Source organism: Sapajus apella, unplaced genomic scaffold, assembly GCF_009761245.1.
Source record: "Sapajus apella isolate SASKATOON/1434 unplaced genomic scaffold, GSC_monkey_1.0 scaffold6, whole genome shotgun sequence".
Lineage (NCBI taxonomy): Eukaryota > Metazoa > Chordata > Mammalia > Primates > Cebidae > Sapajus > Sapajus apella.
Window position 1 is genome coordinate 63,874,966 of NW_022436946.1, and position 22,856 is coordinate 63,897,821.

The window sequence follows — 22,856 nt, forward strand, 5'->3', positions numbered from 1 at the left end:
CCTTGGCATCTGCAGGAGGTCAGCAAAAGAGCACATTCTTGTTGGTAGGTAGGGCCTTTAGGATAAGGCTGACCAGGGGAAGACTGTGACGGGGGCCATACTTTCCTACCCCTTTTCGTATCAGTCCCTCTGTGCTTACCTACTTAGCTACACATTTTTCTCTCACTACATGGGAAGGTGGCAAAGGACCCCAATTCCAGAAAGCTGAGGATAATTCTAGAAGTCCCTCTTTCTCTCCCTGATATGCAACAGGCCTTGCAGCCCTGCTGATGAGGCTTCCATAAATATCCCTCCTCTATATCTATTATCTTCATTCCTGCTCAAAACTAGCCTCTAAGTCCTCTCCTGCACAATCCAGACTTCCATTTAACATCAGTTCTATGTGCCTACTTAGATGGTGTTTTTGCATGATGGTATTTTCTTACTCTCTTGTCAGAAGCTTCCTCTTGTCATGGTCTTCCATGTGCCTGGCTCTGTGGATATGTCCCCCTGTGTTTACTTCGCAGCATACTCTATGATTAATGTAGACTTGCTTGTCCTTCCTCTAGACTCCAAGCTCCTTAAGAATGAGAACAGTTTCCTTCACCTTGGAATCCTCATCCAGGGCTGTGCAGCCCATGGACACCCTCAGCACTACCATGAACACCAGCCATCATTTTGCAGAACAGATAAAAGTAGAGTACATGTGTGTTGTTTGTGCATGTGCATGTGTTTGTGTGCCTAATATGGATAGCTATAACTTGGTCTTTACATGTGTGCTGTCTTACATCCTGTCTTCTTCAAAAAGGATAAATCAATTTTCCTCCTTTGGGCACCTTTCACATCTAGTTTCTAAACCTCATATAATCTACCAGATCTGGGTCAACTTTCTTACTGTTTGGGTTCTTCACACCTGGGAGGGTTTTCATGACAAGGTCATGCTGTAACCATCAGAGAGGGAGAGGCTGGAAAAGGTTTAATGGAACATGTGGCTTTAGTCACATTAACATCAGCACCTCTGGGTATCCTAATCTGACTTTCACCTTTAAAGCCAGCTGTTTCTGAGCTCTGTTGATTGAGCCCTGAGTAACAAGCTCCAGTAGCTGTATTAAAACTTGATAATATCCTGCCTCTACTTTTATCTTTATTTACAGGAATCACTAGGAGTATGACATGAACTTTTCTTTACTCAATGACATAAAAACATACCAGTCTCCCCTCACCAAACCTTTCCCCTGCTACCCAGCCAAGACCCAAGACCATTTGCCTGCTTCCTCTTCTGGGGGGCAGGGTATGTGGCTTCCATTAGGACACCGCTGTTCTCAGCCATGTGGCAATCTGGCCACTCAGTCCTTTTTCCCGCCTCCTTGAAAATTACTTGCTTATGAGAGGCAGTGGATTGCAGGTGTCTATTAAAGGTCAGTCAATTGTTCTAATTTGCTTTGAGGGGGCCAATTTCTGTTTTATCAGCAGGATCTAATTTTAGGGCATACAGCAGAAGCAAGATTTAGTCTATGCCCAGCTCGTGTAAGGTGTAGCAGGGATTCAGAAAAAGTATTGTCAGGGGGTGTTTCATCAACTCAATAAAATATATTTTAGTGCCTAATATATGCTTGGTCCTGTTGAAGTATAAGGTGTTGCCCTTATACCTATAGATAATGGAGAATACATATAGAATAATGGAGAAGAAAGATAGAATCCACAAAGTGATTCAGAAAAGTCATTGAATATTGCAGTATTATCTTTATCAGGGATGCTCGAACCTTAGTGTGCGTGAGAATAACCTGGAGGGCTTTTTAAAACCACATTGTTAATTCAGCACTTCTGAATCCAGGGACACAGAACCACTGGTTTTTATGTACCATAGAAGGTTAGAAAAGAAGTTTAGGGAAGGTTAGAGAAGAAGGTTAGAAGTTAGGTCAATACTCAAAGAAACCAGAAGAATCCATACTTACCTCAACTATTCAGTGTTCCTGTGTGATTCTTCTGGTTTCTTTGAGTGTTGACCTAACTTTTTTAGATAGGGCCTGTTGCATCTTTCGTTTGCGTCGGAGTACATGGGGGAGTTGGAATTTCCACTGGTCTTGACAGGATTAGGATATTCAGATAGATCATGAGCAGGAAGCGAGGTTTTGTAGATCAGGGACACCCTGGGAACAGAATTACCACCTGAAGTGAGCAGGGCATATATTGGGGGTCTTTGAGCAGACTCTGCTTGGGGTGAAGAGTGTGACCTCTTCTTGGAATACATACAGATTCTAGACAAAGGCCATGCTGTCTGGCAAAGAATCAGAACCAGGAGATTCTTGGCTCATGGCTTCCCTAAATTCAGCTTTTTGGCCTACTAAGTACCAAGGCAAGTACAATTTCAAATGTCCTCTGAAGGTCTCTTCACTGTTGAAAGCACTCAGTACCATCCAATCACAAGCATAAGTCTCACCTCCCTCCATCTTTTCAATCATGTGGCCACTATGGTGATAAATGTGGACAGCAAATTTGGATTAGTGGAAAAGCTTGAGACAGATAGCATCCAGGCAAACCAAACAAAGTTTACCTAACTTCTTAATCTACTGAGATATAGCAGAAATTCAGTATAGGTGTGAAGCCCAAGGGATTTTCAAAACTTCCCTCAGGAACAGTACATAGTTATGGATGATAAATTCTGAGCAAATGGGAGACATATTAGACTTGTAGAAGTTCAATTCACCCCTAATCTTAGCCTCATACACAAAGAGTGGTTCTGCATCAGAGCTAGTCCAGGTACATCATAGACCACCTCACCCAGGCCAGGGACATCGATACTGCAGTTATGGAGAATGCAACAAGATCATGGAGCATAATATGGTACAGCACATTTGAGCCTGAGCATACTCCTCATGTGCCACCCAACTGAGCATACTCCTCATGTGCCACCCACACCACACCTCCTCAGGCCAACATAGCCTTGTTCACAGTTTCATCTAAAATTATCCAGAGACCTGAAGCTGTTACCAATATCACTGGGACTCATTCCCCCAGGCCCTCAGACCAGCTCTGCAGCTTATTCTCGATTTCTTTTATCCTTAATCTGACACAATCTACTGATACGGTTTGGCTCTGTGTCGCTACCCAAATCTCACCTCAAATTGTAATCCCCATATGTCAGGGAAAGGACATGATGGGAGGTGATAAGATTATGGGGCAGTTTTTCCCATGCCATTCTCATGTTAGTGAGTGAGTTCTCCTGAGAGCTGATGGTTTTATAAGAGGCTCTACCCCCTTCACTCTCTCTTGCCTGCTGTCATGTAAGACATGCCTATTTCCCCTTCCACCATGATTAGAAGTTTCCCGAGGCCTCTTCAGCCATGCAGAACTGTGAGTCAATTAAATCTCTTTACCTTATAAATTACGCAGTCTTGGGCAGTTCTTTATAGCAGTGTGAGAACGGACTAATATAGGAAATAATACCAGGAATGGGACACTGCTCTATAGATAGCCTGAAAATGTGGAAGCAACTTTGGAACCAGGTAGCAGTCAGAGGCTGGATCAGTTTGGAGGGCTCAAAGGAAGAAAGTCATGGACACTGGATGTTGTCTTGACATCACTGGAAAGCCATCAAATGCTTTAAGCAGAGGAGGAGCAAGAGGGATTTGAATATTAACAGATTACTTTGGAGGCTGTGTGGCTTATCTTGAAATGGAGGTAAGCCAAGAGCTTGGGAAAACAGGTTACTGCAACCATCTTGGATTTAAATAAGTGAAAGAAAGCCTGGAGAATAGCAATGACCATGGAATAGAAAGAAAGGGTGGATTTAAAAGATATGTCCAAAGTGGGAGTTGGAGAAAAGAGTCTGAGACAACCTCTAAAGCCTGTAAAATGTAAGCAGCAAATCAGAACAGGGGGTGATGGAAAGGAGTTCAGTCTTTGAAGTTCTAGGTAAATGATGAGATGGTCTCCATCATCAGATGCTGCTATGAGAGTATAGCAGGACTTAAGTTTCTTAATGGCACTGGGCTGGTAGCAGGAGGCAGAGACTAAAGCCAAGAGATGGGAGAGCCAAGGAAGCCAAAGTGAGGAAGTGTGAGTGGGACTGAGCAGGGCAGACACTGCTGAGCTCTTGGTGCTTACCAAGGTAGACGACTGGACCTAGGGGGGTCACAAGAAGAGTGGACAATTGGAGTAAGTCCCTTCAGCACACCTATGTCTTCTTTCTTCTTGAAAGATCAAATTGGTGCTTGTTTATCTCTTTTACTAAGTTTGCTTACCATGTCCCTTTGCAGTTCACATTGGAATCTGGACAGTTTCACACCAAGAATACACTTGTAGCTTTTCTCTGAACATGGAGATTATGGGAAAGGAAGTTGTCAGGAGATGATGTTCATGTCAAATGCAGGAAATGATGTTCTTCACTTGGCCAATTTTCTTTATCACTTTGTGATCTGGGTGATGGGAATGGGAGAGCCACTGAATTTCCATTCCATCTCACTGTCACTCACACATCCATTTATTTATTCACTCATCAAATATTTGAGGACCAAGCACTGAACTGAGCTCTAGGGGTACAGCAATGAGAAAGATAGAGTTGTCCCTCCATCGGGGAGCTTGCACAAAAGAGGGTTATGGCAGAGTGCTGTCTGGGAGAAAGGTGGGGGAGCGGGGTGACTGACATAGATGGGGCTCCAGGGACATCTTTCTGAAGGAAGCAGCATTTAACCAAGGACTGCAGGATGAGATGATGCTAGCCAGACAAGGGCAGTTGGGGCAGGAGGAAACAGTGTAGGGGGCTTGCTTCAGTGCATGAAGACCTGCAGGAGCAAGATGGTGGGCACAGCAGAAGAACTGGAAACAGACAGGGAGGTGAAGGGATGCGAGGTCAGGCTGGAGAAGTGGCCATGGACCATGCTGGCCCTGGCAAATGATAATAAGCATTTTGTTTGTTAGTGGCCACTGCTCCACAAGGAAGTAATAGGAACTGAAACCTTCCTGTGGGCTATGATTGAGGGATTGTGACCTGTGTCCGCCCAGATATGTGGATCTCATGGAGGGTTCCTGGAGTGATATTCTTTCTTTCTTAGAGGCAGAGTCATCATGAATGTGAGGGGAGAAATGTCAGCTGGAAAGGTTGGAATCTTTTCTGTAATCTTTTTTAGTTAAATCTGAGTCATTTAAATAGTTACTGTATACTTTAAAGTAAACTTCATCAAGAACTACAAACCAAAGTTCATTGTCAACAACCATTTTATTTTCATGTTTTTAATTAAAATTTTTATTTATTCATGTCTTGTCTTGGCAAGGTAACGAATCATTGTATCAATACAAAGTAGCCACTGTTGAAGTTTATGTAAAGTATTAGCTAGGACATTCTCAAGATTGAAACAATTGTCAGTGAAGGAAAATATGCCTCAGGGTATGTGGCAATGACATTAAAAATTACATCAGATAGAGTGGCTCAGTAGTGACCCTATGTCCTTTCCAGCTGACATCTATTTCATGACTTCAATAAATGAGTTGGTGGTCTTAGATATGCTTTAAAATTTTTTCTCCCATTACCTTTATTAGGTTTATTTTCAAATTAACCACACGTTCAACTATTTTGATGGAGTTGGGGGCATATGTCCAGAACAGTATGAACAACTATTACATTGGACCAGTTTTATTCATGTGTACTGAGGTCTGGTAACAGCAGTGCTAGGGGGTCCTGGGCAGTGCCATCACTTGCACCACAGGAAAAGTTTCTGAATTTTGTGAGAATTCCACATGTCTATAAGGCTGTCCCACCTTGGCCACCCTCAAAAGCCATCACTAAAACAGTGTGCTCCAGCATAGTGTCTTTACACATATGAAAAGGAAGGTAGGGACATGGGGAGGATGGGTTTAAAAGGTTCCAATCTTTAATGAAACTAAGTATAGAAACCTTAAACATGTGGGGGAAATTATCAGTTGTCTGGTAGTATCATCTCCCTGAACAAAATACCATTGATTTTTCAGACATTTGACATTGAGTTCAAGTATAAGTATACATTTCTCTCTCTCCCTCTCTTTCTCTCTCTCTCTCTCTCTCTCTCTCTCTCTCTCTCTCTCTCTTTCTCTCTCTGTCTCTAGGCAACAGAGAAGCTTCATAAGGGTCAAGGTCAAAATGATTTTGGAATATCTTAAACTTGGCACATCCATTCTGTGATGCCTTATTCTTTTAAATAACCATCTTTATTCAGGTGTTTTTTTCTACTTATCCTTTTACTTGATACATCATCATGTTTCTTGCTGTATTTTTAAATGTCATAGTTAGGTGTTTTTGTGTACTCAGAGGGTAGAAACTAGCACTGCTACTTCTGCAAGTTATAAAAGGATGCCTCTCTTAAGTGAATAAAATACAAAAAGATGACCCCTTCTGGTAATATAATTATGAAATGGGGCCTTTTTTCTTTGACACAAGGCAGCGCATGGGCTGAATTTTAGTTCCTACTAGCTCCACGTGTTTTCTTAGCAGTGCTTTTGTACCATCTTTAGCCTTCTCATAATTCATTTAACTCAGGAAGTATTTACTAGGAAAGGCACCGTGTTAGTGACTGAGGAATGTAAAGACAGGTGGGTTTCAGTCCTCCCAGCAGAGGCTTCCACATACACAAACAACTGTCTTAATTCTTTCCATGTAAGTATGTGCATGCCTATGTGTGTATGAATGCATGTATACAGGCATACCTTGGAGATATTGTGAGTTCAGTTCCAAACCATTTCAATAAAGCGAATACCTCCTTAAAGTGTCACACAAATTTTTTTGTTTATCAGTGCATGTAAAAGTTCTGTTCACATTATGCTGTAGTCTAGTCAGTGTGCAACAGCATTATGTCTAAAAAATGTACATATCTTAATGTAAAAATGCTTTATTGCTGGAAAATGCTAATGATCATCTGAGGCTTCAGCAAGTTGTAATGTTTTTGCTGGTTGCGGGGTGGGGGCGGGGGGCTTTCCTCTATGTTGAGGGTCTTGTTCTGAAATAGGCTTTGGCTTAAGAGAATGTCGTGGCTGGTTTGATATTCTATTCTGACCACTAAAGCTTTCTCCATGTTAGCAATATGGATGTCTCACTTTCTTAACATTTGTGTGGTCACTGGAGTAACTCTTTTAATTTCCTTCAAGAATTTTCCTTTTGCATTCACACTTTGGCTGTTTGGTGCTAGAGGCCTAGCTTTTGACCTGTCTGGGCTTTTGACATGCCTTCCTCACTAAGCTTAATCATTTCTAGCTTTTGATTTAAAGTGAGAGATATGCAACTCTTTCTTTCACTTGAATACCTAGAGGTCATTGTGAGGTTATTAACTGGCTAATATCAATATTGTTGTGTCTCAGGGAATGGGCAGGCCTGACGAGAGGGAGAGAGATGGGGGAATGGCTGGTCAGTGGAGCAGTCAAAACACACACAATTGTCGATTAAGTTTTCTATCTTTTATGGGCACAGTTTGTGGTGCTCCCAAAATAACTGCAATATTAGCATCCAAGATAGCTGATCACAGATCACTAAACAGATATAATCATGAAAAATTATGAAATATTGCAAAAATTACCATAATGTGACACACAGACATAAAGCGGGCACATACTGTTGGGCAGATGACATGGATTAGCATAAACCTTCAAGTTGTAAAAAATGCAGTATCTCAATAAAGCAAGGTGTGCCTGTATTCTACATCTCATCCTGAAGAGTATGAAGCTGCTCACAAGAAGAATCCCCCCAATAAGATGATGTTAAGTTGGAATCAGGAAATTCCAAATAAAAAAAAAATTGTGATCATATATAAGAAGAAGGAAAACATGATGGTGATCATAGATTCTAAACTAGTGATGCAAAATGTGAGTTTCAAACTCTGAGTTTCCTGGCATCAAAAATGAAAAGTGAAGCATAGTGGAGTACATAATTCTTGATATAAAAACTCAGGTCCACTGAATCAATCACGATAGACCAGGCCATGCTAGCTCCAAATCTCAGTGGTCCATCACAACAAATGCTTATTTCTTATCCCATAAATAAACTGCAGGTCAAGCAGATCTCCAGCACAATGCACTGTAGTGGCTCAGGGGTTCAGGTCACCTCCACCCTATGAATTACCATTCCAACCCTAGGCCTCCGTGTTGCCTGTGGGAGGAGAGAGAGCGACTAGATATATCACTCCTGCTGAAAGCTCATTGGCCAGGACTATTCATACAATCATACATAACTACAGGGGGCCAAAAGATGCAGTATTTGGTCAGCTTACCACCTGTGCCACAGACACAACTATGAACACTTCCTCCTAAAGCTGAATTCTCAAATAACTCTTTTACATGGAACTTTATATGAGGCAGAATAACAGAGGAATAAACATTGTGTTAATGCGGGTTCAGAGAGAGGTGCTCTGAATGAGTCCTCAGAAGCTCAGAACAAATTCATTTAGAGTGATTAAGGAAGATTGTTGAAAGAAGCTGGACCTAAAGTGGGTTTTATTTTTAATTTCAATAGGTTTTTGGGGGACAGGTGGTGTTTGTTTACATGAATAAGTTCTTTAGTGGTGATTTCTGAGATTTTGGTGCATCCATCACCCAAGCAGTGTACACTGTACCTAGTGGGCAGACTTTTATCCCTCACCTACCTCCCACTTTTTCCCTGAGTCTCCAAAGCCCGCTGTATCATTCTATGCCTTTGTGTTCTCCTAGCTTACCTTCCACTTATGAGTGCCAATATACAAGATTTGGTTTTCCATTCCCATGTTACTTCACTTAGAATAATTGTCTCCAGGTAAAGCAGGTTTTAAAGGATGATGAGAAATTTGAAAGATATGGGGAGGTTTTGGGGAAAGGAGATCATACCTCTTGAGGCAGTGGCTGAATGTCTCCATTCTCTTCTGGAAATATCAAACGGTCTGGTTTGCCTGGTGTCCTCATGGAGCTGCAGGAAATCAGGTGGGAATCATGGGTGGTTGCCACTTTGCAAAGGGTCGCAGGATTTGTGTCTGGCTCAGCAAGTATTTGGGAGCAGAAAGTTCCTGCTGCTATCATTGCTAAGTCTTCTACTTAACGGAGCTGCTGAGGGAGGCTTTCCAAAACATCTTTAATCATGTTTTGAGTAATTATAAAAACTCAGAAATCATATGGTTTTTCTTCTTCTCCTTTCTTCAGACATACATCTGAGCAGTAAGAGATGTATCCTTAAATATTTCCTCAGAAAAAATTAATGGAGTGAATCAAAATAGACCTTCTTTCAAGCTGTTCCAAATGAACTCATTTCACAGCCTTTATCATGCATTCTTTGCCTTTTGGGAAATTTATTTAAGTTATTAAAAAATTCCCTAAAATTCTCAGTTGAAAAATTGGCTTCTGTTTTTTCTACAAAGCTAACTCACCTGATTTGTCAGAACAGCTTGAAAATGAAGTGCTAACTGGTGGGTTTTATTGAAAGGAAACCAAGTGGAACAACATATGTATTTTCTTAGGAAACTCAAAAAGCTCACAGTCATGTGGCGTTCCTTGGGGTGAATTCTTTGTTATGAATTACAACCTGCTTACTGATGAGTTGTTAATAAAAAGTAGGCCTGCTGGGCCATTATTTTTTTCCACACAGTACACACAGTTTAGTTTTCCTTCTTTCTTTCTTTCTTTTCTTTTTTTTTTTTTAAGTTTTCATTAATGCACTGAGTGTGAATAAATCTGTTTCTAATTTGTAATTGTTTTGCCTTCATCTAGACAATAATTTATTGCCAAATCTTACACTTGTCCATTATTAACATCCCCCCAACAGGAAAATATTTTTTCTTTTTTTTTTTTGTTGCCTTTGTTTCTCTATTTTTTTTTAAACATGGAATGTGAGAGCAAAAAGTTGCAGGATGGCAGAGGTCTTGTTTGTGAAGGTGACATCCAAGTCGGTGTTGGGGTGGACGCCTGAGGTGACCCCGGCGCCTGTGGGCCTGTCCAGATTGCATGGCCATGGCCAAAAAGGCTGGTCAGCTGCAGTTGTTTGGAGCTGAGAAAATAGGCTGGGGGAAAACTGTTGAGGAAAACTAGAAACAGATGCTAACCTGATGTGGCAGGACAACTTTATTTAGCATGGCAGTTTTAATTAATTAATTTATTTTACATGTGCATCTGGTCACGCTGGGGAGTCTCTATGCATACTCATTATTATGCTGTTAATAGTGTATCTGATTTGCCAAGGAATATTAGCAATTAAGTTCACTATGTATTCAAGGACATTCATATTTTAGTGGGCCTTTGTGAGGCATGTTAGTGGTTAGGGTTTTATGTGGAAAGGGCATAGAAGCTAATGTTTGAAGTTCTAGTGGTGTGGAAAATGTGTCTGCCAATTAAGGATTAAAGTGGCTCTCCCCCACCCCCAACCCCAGAACATGCTAAGTTGTCAATAAACAGCCAGTGGGATGCTAATACATTGCTGTGATGTGTTCCTGATTCTAGGAATATCTGGGGTGGTTGTATTGCTCCTTTGTGAACACATGGATGACAGATCTGTCTTTATTTCCATTGGAGGTATGAGTGTGGGTCTAGGGATGGGTTTTGGATGCTTAATTTATTAGTTCGTGCTTCTTTTTCATCAATATCTCCATTGATAACTAAAATTATTAAAAAACCTTTTATGGATAAGATACAATTCGAGATGGAAGACGTATTTTGCACAAAAAAACTAAATATATCTTTTCGCTTCTGTTTCACATAATTTTTATCATTCTGAATTTTGTCTGGGTCTTAAATTTCTAAAACCTTGTGATTGCCATGGTGATTCTCCATGAGTTGCCAGGAATCCATCTTTGAGACAGGAGGATTCTTGCTTGAATCAGCAGCTAATTTTGCAGAATTGTCAAGCTTAGCTAATTTGTCTTATCACCTGGAAATCTGAGTAGTCTTATTGCCCATCAGATTCAGTTTCTTTTGCCAGTGGTGGCTCATTCCTATTTGTGCAAAGTACACACTGTATGCTCAAAATGCACTGGTTGTTCTGACACAGGATTTGAATCCACATAAAAGCTGGCACTAGGGAGTATTGCACTGGTGAGCAGTGCTGCCAGTTAAGTACTTGCTCACCTAAAAGCCCTAAGTTACCATGGAAGTAATGAGAATTGTATTGAATGTGTTTCCTAGTAAGAAAAATGTGTATGTTTATAAATTACACTCCTTTAGGTATATATTATGATCACGTGTTATGATTACACACCTATCATCTAGATTGCCTGAATCTCTCAGAAAATAAGGACACTGTACTATTAAAAATAGCAGCAGACACTGCTTTGATCTGAGCTTAAGGAACATGGGTTTCCATTGCAAAGTGAGATGTTTCCAAATTCGAAGTATTACATGTGATGGTGACTTAGCACTGGCTGCTGTTTGGCTCTGCTGGTGCCACAGAAGAGAGCACTGCCATCACTAAGCTGGTCCTACTCATGGCAGCATCATGGAAGATAAGCACCAGTTAGAGGCGTCTTTAGCAGTAGGGTGTGGGATGAGAGACCAGAGATGAGAAATCTGAAGGATCTGGGAACTCTAAACCAAGGACATTGACGCCATTGCCACAGAAAGTCATGTTTTCCACCCTTTACATAAACATCTACAAAAACATTTCATAGATTTTCATTCAATTAGTAACTGTCAGTTCAGGACCCACTATCTGCCAAATGCTATTTAAGGTGCAGTTTTTCCCCCCATGGACATTACAGCTCTGCATAAATAAAAACCATTATCTTGATGATTATGACCAGAATGTCATAGTCATTACAGGGAGAATACTCCATGGCACTAAGACTCTGATTTATCTCTAAAGGCTGAAAACAAAAGAGCCTGGGCTTTGGAATCAGACTGATTCCAGACTGATAATAAATAGGATACTTAATCTCCCCGAGCCTCATAGAGAACTCACCTGCAGGTATTCTTGCCCCAGGTTTTGTGAGGATTAAACACGATACAATGAATATAAAGCACATATAGAGGGTAGGAATTTAAGCAAACAGGCAAGAAAATTGGTTTCCTTCCTCCCTTACTCTTCCCTGTAAAATGGTTGGTAAAGATTCAAGTTTTAGATCATATTTCCTTCTGTTAACATGGAACCACACATTGATGGATTCTTCAAGTCTCTGGTCCAGATTGCAAATGGCTCAGAGAAAGAAGTTTTCCTAGCTACCAAAGAACATTGAACCCTGCTGGAATAAGAACACATATCCTCTAAAGTCAATGGGGTTTTAGTGTTGAGATTAAATGAATCTGGTCTCTTTTGTTGTCATTGTTTACTTTAAGTTCTGGGATACATGACAAAACATGCAGGTTTGTTACATAGGTATATGTGTGCCATGGTGGCTTGCTGCACCTATTGACCCATCCTCTAGGTTCTCTCCCCTTGCCCCCTACCCCCACAACAGGCCCCAGTGTGTATTGTTGCCCTCCCTGTGTCCGTGTGTTCTCATTGTTCAACTCCCACTTACGAGTGAGAACATGTGGTGTTTAGTTTTCTGTTCTTTTGTTAGTTTGCTGAGGATGATGGCTTCCAGCTTCATCCACATCCCTGCAAAGGACATGATCTCATTCCTTATTATGGCTGCATAGTATTCCATGGTATATATGTATCACATTTGCTTTATCTAGTCTATCATTGATGGGCATTTGGGTTGGTTCCATAATATACTACAAGGCTACAGTAATTTCACCTCTTTTTAAACACAAATTCACTTGAAGAAATTGATCAGCCAATTATTGCAGGAACATGCAGATGGCTGTTAAACCTCATATCCTTTTAAAGATGAAACCATATGACAGGTTATAAAGGTGATGCAGAGAAACACTGGAGGCATCTGAGAAACCTATTGATTAGAGATTCAAGTTCAAATGAGAGACTTTTATTTTGAGAGAAAGGGTGAACTGGTCTCATGTGCTATGTTTCCAGCTTACAAAGCATGTGTCTGCTGAAATTCCTTCCCTGGAAACTTATTTAAATGTCTTTGCTTTCTTACCACAGGCAACCTAGGTTGGAAAATCCTCTGTAGACATGATTTATATAAATAAACTTTAAAAAACAGTGCATGTGTGTTTGTGTGTGTGTTAAACCACACTTAATTCTTTCCTTTTGTCCTGATTTTTAGGACTTAAGCCCGGAAACAGTAAGAGCCTAGCACCTTACCATATGATCTCTTTCGTGTTTCCTTTTTTTTTTCTTTTAACTTGTAAAAAAGTCCTGATCTCTTGAGTCCAAAGCACTAACATGTCCCACACCTCCTGAAGGACTTTCTCTAGACAGGCCTCTTGCTGGCTCATTGAGTCAGATTCTCCTAGAGAGTCCACTTGTTTGGCAACATCTATCAGCTGGTATCTGGATCCTTCATACCACTAGGGACTCTTTAGGTCCTGGAGTTCTTGTCGCAATAGTGGTTACCCTCTCACTCTCTGTGCAGTTGTGTGTATGTGTGTGTAAGCTTAAGTTTTACTATCTCTCTCATCATCTCCAGAGGGAGTTCGGCTTCCTGCTCTGTGTTTTTCACAAGTCTGGATATTTTCAGCCCCCACCATATGACTTTACACATTCCTTGGTCTGGGTATCACTTGTGGATCTGGGAACATAATGATGCATCGGAGGAAATTTCTCAGATGAACAGAACTGATAAAACTCCCAGAATTTCCATCATGTTTTCACCAAGAGAAACTGCTGCCACTCTAGGTGTTCATAGCTTCTTTGCCCTTTGATTCTGAGAGGGTTGAAGGATGCAATGTGGGTGAGGTGATGTAGAACCTCTCGATAGGGTTGGAGATACTGTTTTTTCATTGTAGGGCCAGATAAATGACTCAATCTTTAGAGCTGGCAAACAAGCTGTGATCTTATTTTGGGCAAGGTTTTGAAGGTATCAGGTTAAAAGTACAGTTTTCCCATTTATCGAGGAGGTCCAAGTCTACTGAGAAATCATTTCAGCCCTCTTCTGCCCAGAAGACTGTTATTTTTGATTTTATATTTTGAGCTGCTAATGCAAAGAACAGGAGGGCTGACACTCAATGCCCAGGAAGAGAGCTTCCTGGCTCAAAAAGAAGGGCAATGCGATAGGCTGAATGATGGTCCCCCAAGGATATGCTCTTCCTAATCCTGGGAACGTGTGAATATTTACCTTAAATGGTAAAGGGGACTTCTGCAGATGTGATTAAGTTAAGGATTTTGAGATGGGGAGATTCTCCTAAGTGATCTGGGTAGGCCCTAAGTGTAATCACAAGGATGATGATGGAAGCAGAGATTGGAATAATGCAGCCAGGAGCCAAAAAATGCCAGCAGCTTCTGGAAGAGGTAGAGAACAGAGTCTGTCCTAGAACCTCTTGTTCATCTCTGGCTGTGTATATTCTCCTGCAGTTTCTGATGGTTCAGTACAGTCCATATTACAGTGGCATTTCTTCTCAAGGCCATGAGTTTCATGTTGGAAATACCCCAAGATTATTCTTGTTTTTGTTGTTTCCTTCATTGGGAGAAATTAACAGAGCACAGATTTTATAGAACCTATGCTCTCTCTTGAACTTTACTTGTAAAAAGGAGTTCATATTGGTTCACAGTTTGCTTCCCATAATGCCCAGAGAAGCACTCCGTCAAAATATTGGACTTCTGTCTAACTTAAATGCAGCCCAAGCTCACAAGAAGCATGCATTCTTCCACCACCTGCAGTTGCAGCAGGCATCAGAGGCACCTGTCATTCCTGCTGCCAAACCAGCAGCTCCCTGGGTCACTCTGAGAATGCAGAGGCAGAGTGCAGATTGTCTGCCATGGTGCTGAAATGCTCACATTGGCTCCTGGTGGGTAGCTAAAGGTCCTCTCTCTCTTTGCTTGCTTTCCTGACATCAATCTCATGCTCACCTGTGGTTCATGAGCTGAGGAAAGTGTGTTGCCATGGTCTAGGCGGTAAAGGAAGGGATTGAGGGTATGGGAAAACGTAAAACTACTCTAGAAAATTCTTTAAAAGTAGAAGCAACCTTGAGCCAGGAAAATAGGACCTGAATGAGGACTATTTTATGAGAAGGTTTAACCATTTCTCCAAGAGGAAGTTGATTCCGAGACAATTCTTGTGAAAGGGATGTAGTAGGAAGTGTTCCTAGGGAAAATCCACGGGAGAATAAAGGGGAAAGCACGATTAGGAAAGGAAGAAGGCAAACAAAGTTTCAGGATTAAGGAAAGTCTCATGGAGAGAAATTGTATCAGTTATATATTTCTGTGTTACAAATTGCCCAAGCATAGTGGCTTAAAATGACAATAAATATTTATTATGCCTCAGAGTATATGTGGATCAATATTTCATGAGTAGCTTGACTGGGTGTCTCTACCTGGAGGTATCTCAAGTCATTACACTTGAGATGTCAGCTAGGGCTGCAGTCATTTAAAGGGTTATCTGGGGCAGGAGGATCTACCTCCAAGGTGGTCACTCACATGGATGGTGACTTAGCACTGGCTGCTGTCAGAAGACCTCATTCCTCTCCACATGGACCTCTCCCAGTACTGCTTGAGTGTCCTCATGTTGTGGCTGCTGTTTCCTCCAGAAAGTGTAGTCCAAGAGCGAGTGCCAGCCAGAAGCTATTTTATTATTATTATCATACTTTAAGTTCTGGGGTACATGTGCAGAACATGCAGGTTTGTTACACAGGTATACACATGCCATGGTGGTTTGCTGCATCCATCACCCCGTCATCTACATTAGGTATTTCTCTTAATGCTATCCCTCCCCTAGCCCCCCACCGAAGCCATTCTTTATATGACCTAGCCTTGAAAGTCACCTAGCATTGCTCCCCATCTTCTATTCTTTAAAACTGAGTCACTAAATCTGGCCTTCATATAAGGAGAAGAAAAATTAGCTTCCATCTTTTAAGGGAGGAACATCAAATAATTTGTGGATATATTTTAAAACCACTGCAGTAACCTTTGCTCAGTCCAGCAGGGAAGATCTAAAGACAACAGTTTACCATTCAAAGTAGTTTCCATCAAGGGCAAGGGAGCTGGAGTATTTATACTCTCACACTTGCTTGTCATTGATTAAAGCTGTCTGAAGTGGGAGGGGCATAAATTCACGTGCTCCTTGCCTTTCCAGCAAGTGGAAGCCTGAGAGCAGCCCTTCAGCAAGTGACACAGTTGTTGGCTATTGAGAGTAACCACAAATTGGAAGTTGCTGGGAGAACACACACACACGCACGCACGCACGCACGCACGCACGCACGCACGCACTGCAGAGAGATCTGAGGAGACAAGAGGCAGAACACTGACAGAGTCTGCTACAACCAAACAGCTGAGTATCTAATTCAGCATAGTAAATAGGGTCTTAATCACTCAGTGGTTGCTCTATTGTGCATTTATTCCTATGTATTATTTTCGAGGAATAATTCAGTAATGTGGCGCCCTGGCCTCTAGTTGAATGGTGTTTAGTGGAGAGGCTGTGCTTGCCGTTCTCCAAACTCGTTTAAAGGGATCATCAGGTTTCAGGGATTCTGCTCTACCTTCTCCTTCATGTGCAAAATTATCTCTAAGCAGAATTCACAGTTGTCTCAGAGAGCCTGGGAGCAGATGTCTGAAAAATACATAATGAAATCAAATAACAAAATGGAACTAGGCAGATGCTTCCCTGGAAGAGCAAGGGAAGGAGATGACTGGCCACCAAGGGTTATTAATAACACTTTTTACTTTGATGGTGTCCTGCATCTGAGTCTCAAAGAACCATTTAAATAATACAGGGAGTTATTTCCTTGGATAGAATCTTTAAATCCAGCAGGTCTTTTGAAAGTTTGATGCTTTGAATGTTTTACTCTTTTTGAATTGTTCTCAAGGGAAAAATGATTTTGATTTATAAATTGTATGAAAGTTTTAAAAGTCAGTTATTTCTTAAAACAATAGACAGTGCTACTATTTTTGTACTACTATGTGGAATTTATGCTTTTTAAAATTTTCTGCTTCAAAGTTTCTTCATGAAATTATTTCAGTAAGTGATATGACATTTCTGTTCAGTAGAGAAGATATTTACAGATCCTGCCCAAATTTCTAATAACCATTGGTTTTAGCCATTTAACTATCTGCTAATGCTTTTTCATGAAACGCCAAATGACCAATTGCAGAGGCCTATTTTGTTTTTTTTTCTGCTGTGACAGAAAAGGGTCATAGAAATGAAGTGGCCCTGGCAACAAGGAGCACAGAGCACTTCTAAACTCATATTTGGATGGAGAATAACAAAGGACTGAGTTATTAAGTAAGGACTTAATAAGTAAGGACTAGGAGCCGAGATGCTTTTGAGATACTTCTCCACAGAAGTGAAGCATGGGAGAGACGATCCACCTTCAAGTGAACCCAGAACCAGGTCTCCCACCCCAGGTGATGTTTGCTGGCACTAGCCATGCCTTCACCAGTGCTGACCTCCTGTCATGGTTTGGCTGCCTGTAAAGAAACAGGAGAAACAATGGAGAAGAGACTTGGGCTGCATCTCATTAACTTGTTACATCTCTTCCTGGACAGTGGATGAGAATGTGTTTTGCCTACCGAGTGGTCGCTGATTGTTTCATTACTGGGCCCTGAACCAAAAAGGGCAGCAGGATAACACAGCCCAGACCCAGAAAAGAAGGAGTCCTGCTGCTAGGACTGAAACCACAGCAAAGGCTGTGTCCCCAAGGGACCAGAGGTTCACCTGCTGTCCTCTACAGTCGCCTGCCTTGCTTTTCTTGGACTCAGCATGAGGAGTGTTTCTTGGCCTCACAGCACTACAGAGTGGCCTTACAAGGAATGTGTTTGCAGCTGTCAGGAAGCTGGTCATGGCTGCATTACAGGTACTCCACACTGGACAGTCTTTTCTGGCTCATGTTTGCTGTTTCTTTTTTTAAAATTGGGAAGCCGGAAGTTTTCCTTTCCTGGCAGTCCCCAGGCAGTCAGAATTACCAACTCTGTCCACCAGGTGGAAGCACGGACAGCACGGCTGCCCAGCTCTCCAGTGAGCCGCAGGGAGGTAACACAATAGCGCTGCTCAGGTCATTCTCCCATTTCGTCAGGTGTCCATCTGTCTTTCCCTTGCTTCTAGAAAAGACGATTAAGAGGACATGCTTTTGCAGATTGTTTCAGCAGTGCGTCCAGCTCTCTCCCAAATAGTCATTTCTTTACACAAGAAGTCAGATCTTCTCTGGAATGCCAATTAATTTTTTTTTTTAAGTGAGAAGGTATTTTCCACCCAAGTTTTATTTTGGGATAATGAAGGAATTTGTAATTCCATTTGTAATCATGCCACTTTTCTTGAGAAGTCCATAGACTTCTCAAGTCTTTCTCTTGAGAAGGAATATCTGCTCACTCCTCAATAATCCCTTTAATTTAGAGGGTTCATCCTTTTCCCTTGGTAAGCCCAGATCCACTGGGTTCCACAACATTTTGCCAAGCAGAATAGGGAGATGAAAGGAGGATGGATGACAGGGTCCTCCCTTGAGGGGTTGATTGTCTCCACAGGGAGTCTTGAGGGATCAAAATAAATACAAAAGTTCACTTCGTTTATCTTATGTAAGGTTTGTTCCAGTTTTCTGTCTCACTGCTTTGAGATCCAGTTTCAGTGTGCTTCCAAGGAGCAATGCACATAACTTAATGTCAGCGAGTCAGCTCTGCTGGACAAGTTCTAAAAACCACATGTGGTTGATTGCCTCATTTATTCCTCACAGCTGAGGTTCTCAGGTCCCTTCCCTTTTCTACATACCTTCCACACTTCCAGCCCCTTGCCCTCCTGTGCAGCCGGGCAGTCAGTACTGCCTGGCCTCAGCTGTGTTCACCACATTCCTTTCAACACTCACTTTGTCCTTAGCTTCCTACAATCATTGTCTGGGACCCTCCCGCACCCAGTGACCCAGTGACTGAAACTGTTCTCGCAGGGGCGATGCGGAGGACCGTCCTAAGGAAAGGCGCCTGGTGCTCTTAGTTCTCAGTCTACCGCTGCCCCTGTCCAGCCATCCAGAAATTGTCTCTTTCCAGCCGGTTTCAGCAACTCTTCCACTGAATTTTCCTGATTCTCCATTTCTAGGTCTCTTTGTTGTGCCTCTCTCTCTTAACACTGCAAGGTAGACTCTTTCCAGTATTAGAATCTCCCCCTGTGCCATCTCCCCTGGGACTCTGATCCACCTTCTATGATGCTTTCCATTCAGTCCATTTCAGCTTTCACCTTTTCAGCTCCATCCTAGGGGCTGGGATGCATTTCCATTTTAAATGTCTTCTGGGCGTTTCCACATTACTGTCCCACATTCACTGTAAACTAGATATAAGTGTATCTAACACCAAACTTGTCTCCTCCATGGGTCAGAAATAGTCAAAATTCCATTTCTTATACCAATTTTAGTATCATTTCTGTCATAAACTTGAAAACCTAGTGGCATCTGTGCCTTCTTAACCGCACCCCCTTACCCACAAATACAATGAATTAACAATACCATCAACATCACCCTCCTTCTCCCTCTTGAAATATGTTAGCTGTAGTGTACTTGAAAGATCCTCTCCCTTGAAATTAGGAGAATAAAGTTGGGACGTCTTGCCAGTTATGAGACATGGAACAAGTAATTTCTGCAATTCTGTCCCAGTTTCATAAAACAGTAAAATCATAGCTTCCAGAGATGCCTTGAAGATATGTTCATCTTTCTTCATTCATGAATAAAAAGAACAAGTCCACAAAGTAAGTTATCTGAAGTCTCTGAGCGAAGGCCCAACACTAGGTGTAAAACCACCAGCCAGTGATTTTTCTTCTGATCCAGTGGATCTTTAGGAAATCCCCATTAAAATAGAAATGTGGCTTAAGAAGGACCAACACAGGAAGTAACCACTGTTACCGAATACTGAGACCAGATTTCTTCTACCCTCACCTCTCCCCTTTCCCTGCAGAGTAAAGCAAAAGAAAGGCTTTTTTTCTCAACTTATTTTAAGTTCTGGAGTACATGTGCAGGATGTGCAAGTTTGTTACATAGGTAAATGTATGCCATGATGGTGTGCTGCACAGATCATTCCATCACCTAGGTATTAAGCCCAGCAACCATTTGCTATTCTGTCTGATGCTCTCCCTCCCTTACCCCCACCCCCAAAAGGCCCCAGTGTGTGTTGTTCCCCACTCCGTGTGTCCAGGTATTCTCATTGTTCAGCTCCCACTTATAAGCAAGATCATACAGTGTTTGGTTTTCCGTTCCTGTGTTACATTGCTGAGGATATTGGCCCCCAGCTCCATTCATGTGTCTGCCAAGGACATGATCTCATTCCTTTTTGTTGCTGCATAGTGTTCTATGGTGTATATGTACCACAAATGATTCTATTATAAACTTTTGCATTTGTATGTTCATTGCAGCACTATTCACAATAGCAAAGACATGGAATCAACCCAAATGTCCATCAGTGATAGACTGGATAAAGAAAGGCCAATTTTGAAGCAGTAAAGAAGAGTAGCATAAACTAGGAAAGACAGGCTAAGAGCCTGTGTTAGGATCATTGGCATCCTTTCAATCTTCTTTCCGTAACAGGATGCCCTGAATTTCCGTTGGCAGAACATCACCTGCATCCCCACCACCATGGGTTGGGTAGACAGGACCCAACCCTCACCCCCAGGGGCAAGCCTGATTATCAGGCCTAGTCTAATCTGCATATCCAATCATCCAGGCCAGTTATTGGCAGGTTGACTGAGGAGGCACCTGATGTGGACAATGTGCAGAGCAAAGGGCTTTTGCTGGGACTGCTGAGAACTGGATATGACCCTTGGAACTCCTGGCATCCACCATGTACTGATGAAGGAAAATCTGCCAAACACTGAGCAAGTAGCAAGGAGGGCAGAGAAGCAGAGGAGGAGAAATCACATCCTGATAACATCATTTGAGTCCCTGGATGAAACCTGGCCTGAAACTAACCCTATTCTTAAACACTCTTAAAAAAAATTAAGTAAAGGTTTCTAGTACTTACAGCCTAATGGTTTTTGTTTAATACAGTCTGGAAAGGGTAAGATAAAATATATATGTATATATCTTCCATCTGGTTTCAGCAACTCTTCCATGAATTTTCCTGATTCTCTTCTTCCAGGTCTCTTTGTGGTGCCCTTCTCTCTTATTGCCGAAAGGTAGACTCTTTTCAGTCTTACAATCTCCCCCTGTGCCATTTCCCCTGGGACTATGTATATATATGGAGAGAGAGAGAGAGAGACCCCAATCTTTTCCCACTGATCTGGTTTGGCTGTGCCTCCACCCAGATACCATCTTGAATTGTAGTTCCCATAATCCTCACATGTCAGGGGAGGGACCTCATGGAAGGTGATTAGATTATGGGGGCGGTTTCCCCGCATGCTGCTGCTCTGGTGATAGTAAGTTTTCACAAGATCTGATGGTTTTATAAGGGACTTTCCCCCTCTTTGCTCTGAGAGTCTCTCTCCTGTCGCCGTGTAAAGGAGGTGTTTGCTTCCCCTTCGACCATGATTTTAAGTTTTCTGAGGCCTCCCTAGCCATGCAGAACTGTGAGTCAATTAAACCTCTTTCCTTTATAAAATTTCCAGTCTCAGGCAGTTCTTTATAGCAGCTTGAGAACAAACAAGAACAAACTAGTACATCCACCTAACTCAGCTGCTGGTCCATCTCCCTAGCCCAGGGGTTAGCCATGCTCCCAGACTGCTCTTAGAGATGGAGTCCTTGAGAAGGTTCCTTCCCCACCTGTTCTTCCAGTGACTGGGAAGACAGAATGTAGTGTTCAGGCTGACCATTTAGACATCTAGCAGCCTGTGATTCTCAAAGGACTTTATAGACTGTTGGAGAAAGCGGCTGGGAAGAATGGCAGTTAAATGGTTTTAAATCATGGAAACATCACAGCTTGACAATAGGAAAAAGGGGAACTGTGCTCTGACCTGGGGGAATCAAGAAACCGTTTTGGAGAAAATGGGGTTAAAAGAAAGTTTTCCCACTATGCAGAAAGGCATGTAAGGGAAGATGAGATAAATAAGATGAGGAATGAACTATGATACATAGACTCCAAGTTTCACAATTTAGAATGTATGCTTGATCTGAGACAAGAATGTTAAAATTTAAAAACTTCCAAAACACATGCAGAAAGAGAGCAAGGAGGGGATTGAGGCATGAGGTATGTCCTATCAGGGAGCTTCACCATTTGTGGTGATGTAGGCAGATTTTTCAAGGGAGACATTAATGTAATAATTAATCTACTTTCCCTCTGGTGGTCTTTCATAGTAGCACTTTGAGAATGAAATAGAAGTCTCCACTACATTTATAATTTGAAACTTGAACCACATGCTGAACCAATTGCTGTGTGAAGTTGAGTGTGTACTCAGAGCAAGGGAGGGGACGTTTTCTGTCTCACTATGCTAATTTACTCTGTATAGGCTTCGTCTCTTCCTTCTCTCTGGGATATAAAAAACGTCTACCTTCTGCACGTATACTTGTACTTTGCATCCAACATCCATTCGCTATAGCCCTGTGATAGTCATCAGGGCTATTTGCCAGATATTTCTGGCTTCCAGGGACATGGGAGAACTACACTTTTTCTCTTCCTTTGAATTCAGACATGGCCATGTGATCTGTTTTGGCTAATGAAATTTGAGTGGAAATAATGTAGTGAAAGCATTAAAATCCAGTTTGCAATTTGCATGCTTTTTTTTTCTTACCTCTGACATAGTGACAGGCAACGGTTAGAATCATTCCTGTTCCATCAGTCTGAGTTCCTGAGCCATTCTGATGAGAAACCTACTTCCCCATCTAACTCCAGTGGATGTGGTAGCCTACGCAAGAAATAAACCTTTGTTGTTTTAGGGCATTGAGATGTCGGGGTTCTTATTACTATAACAGAACCTAATTCATGCTGACATAAAAATCTAAAACTATTCCGGCAACTATACTTGAAATTGGATCAATAAGATGTGTCCTTTAACCTTTAAGAACTC

The 22,856-nt window shown here is 41.8% G+C and overlaps 1 long non-coding RNA gene across 1 annotated transcript; it reads left to right on the forward strand.

The window, feature by feature from the left end:
* The first annotated feature begins 562 nt into the window (after positions 1-562).
* LOC116549081 lies at positions 563-20,216 on the forward strand. The gene is made up of 3 exons (XR_004267703.1): positions 563-575; positions 10,478-10,482; positions 20,101-20,216. It is a non-coding gene; the product is annotated as an uncharacterized LOC116549081 (long non-coding RNA).
* Positions 20,217-22,856: the final 2,640 nt, after the last annotated feature.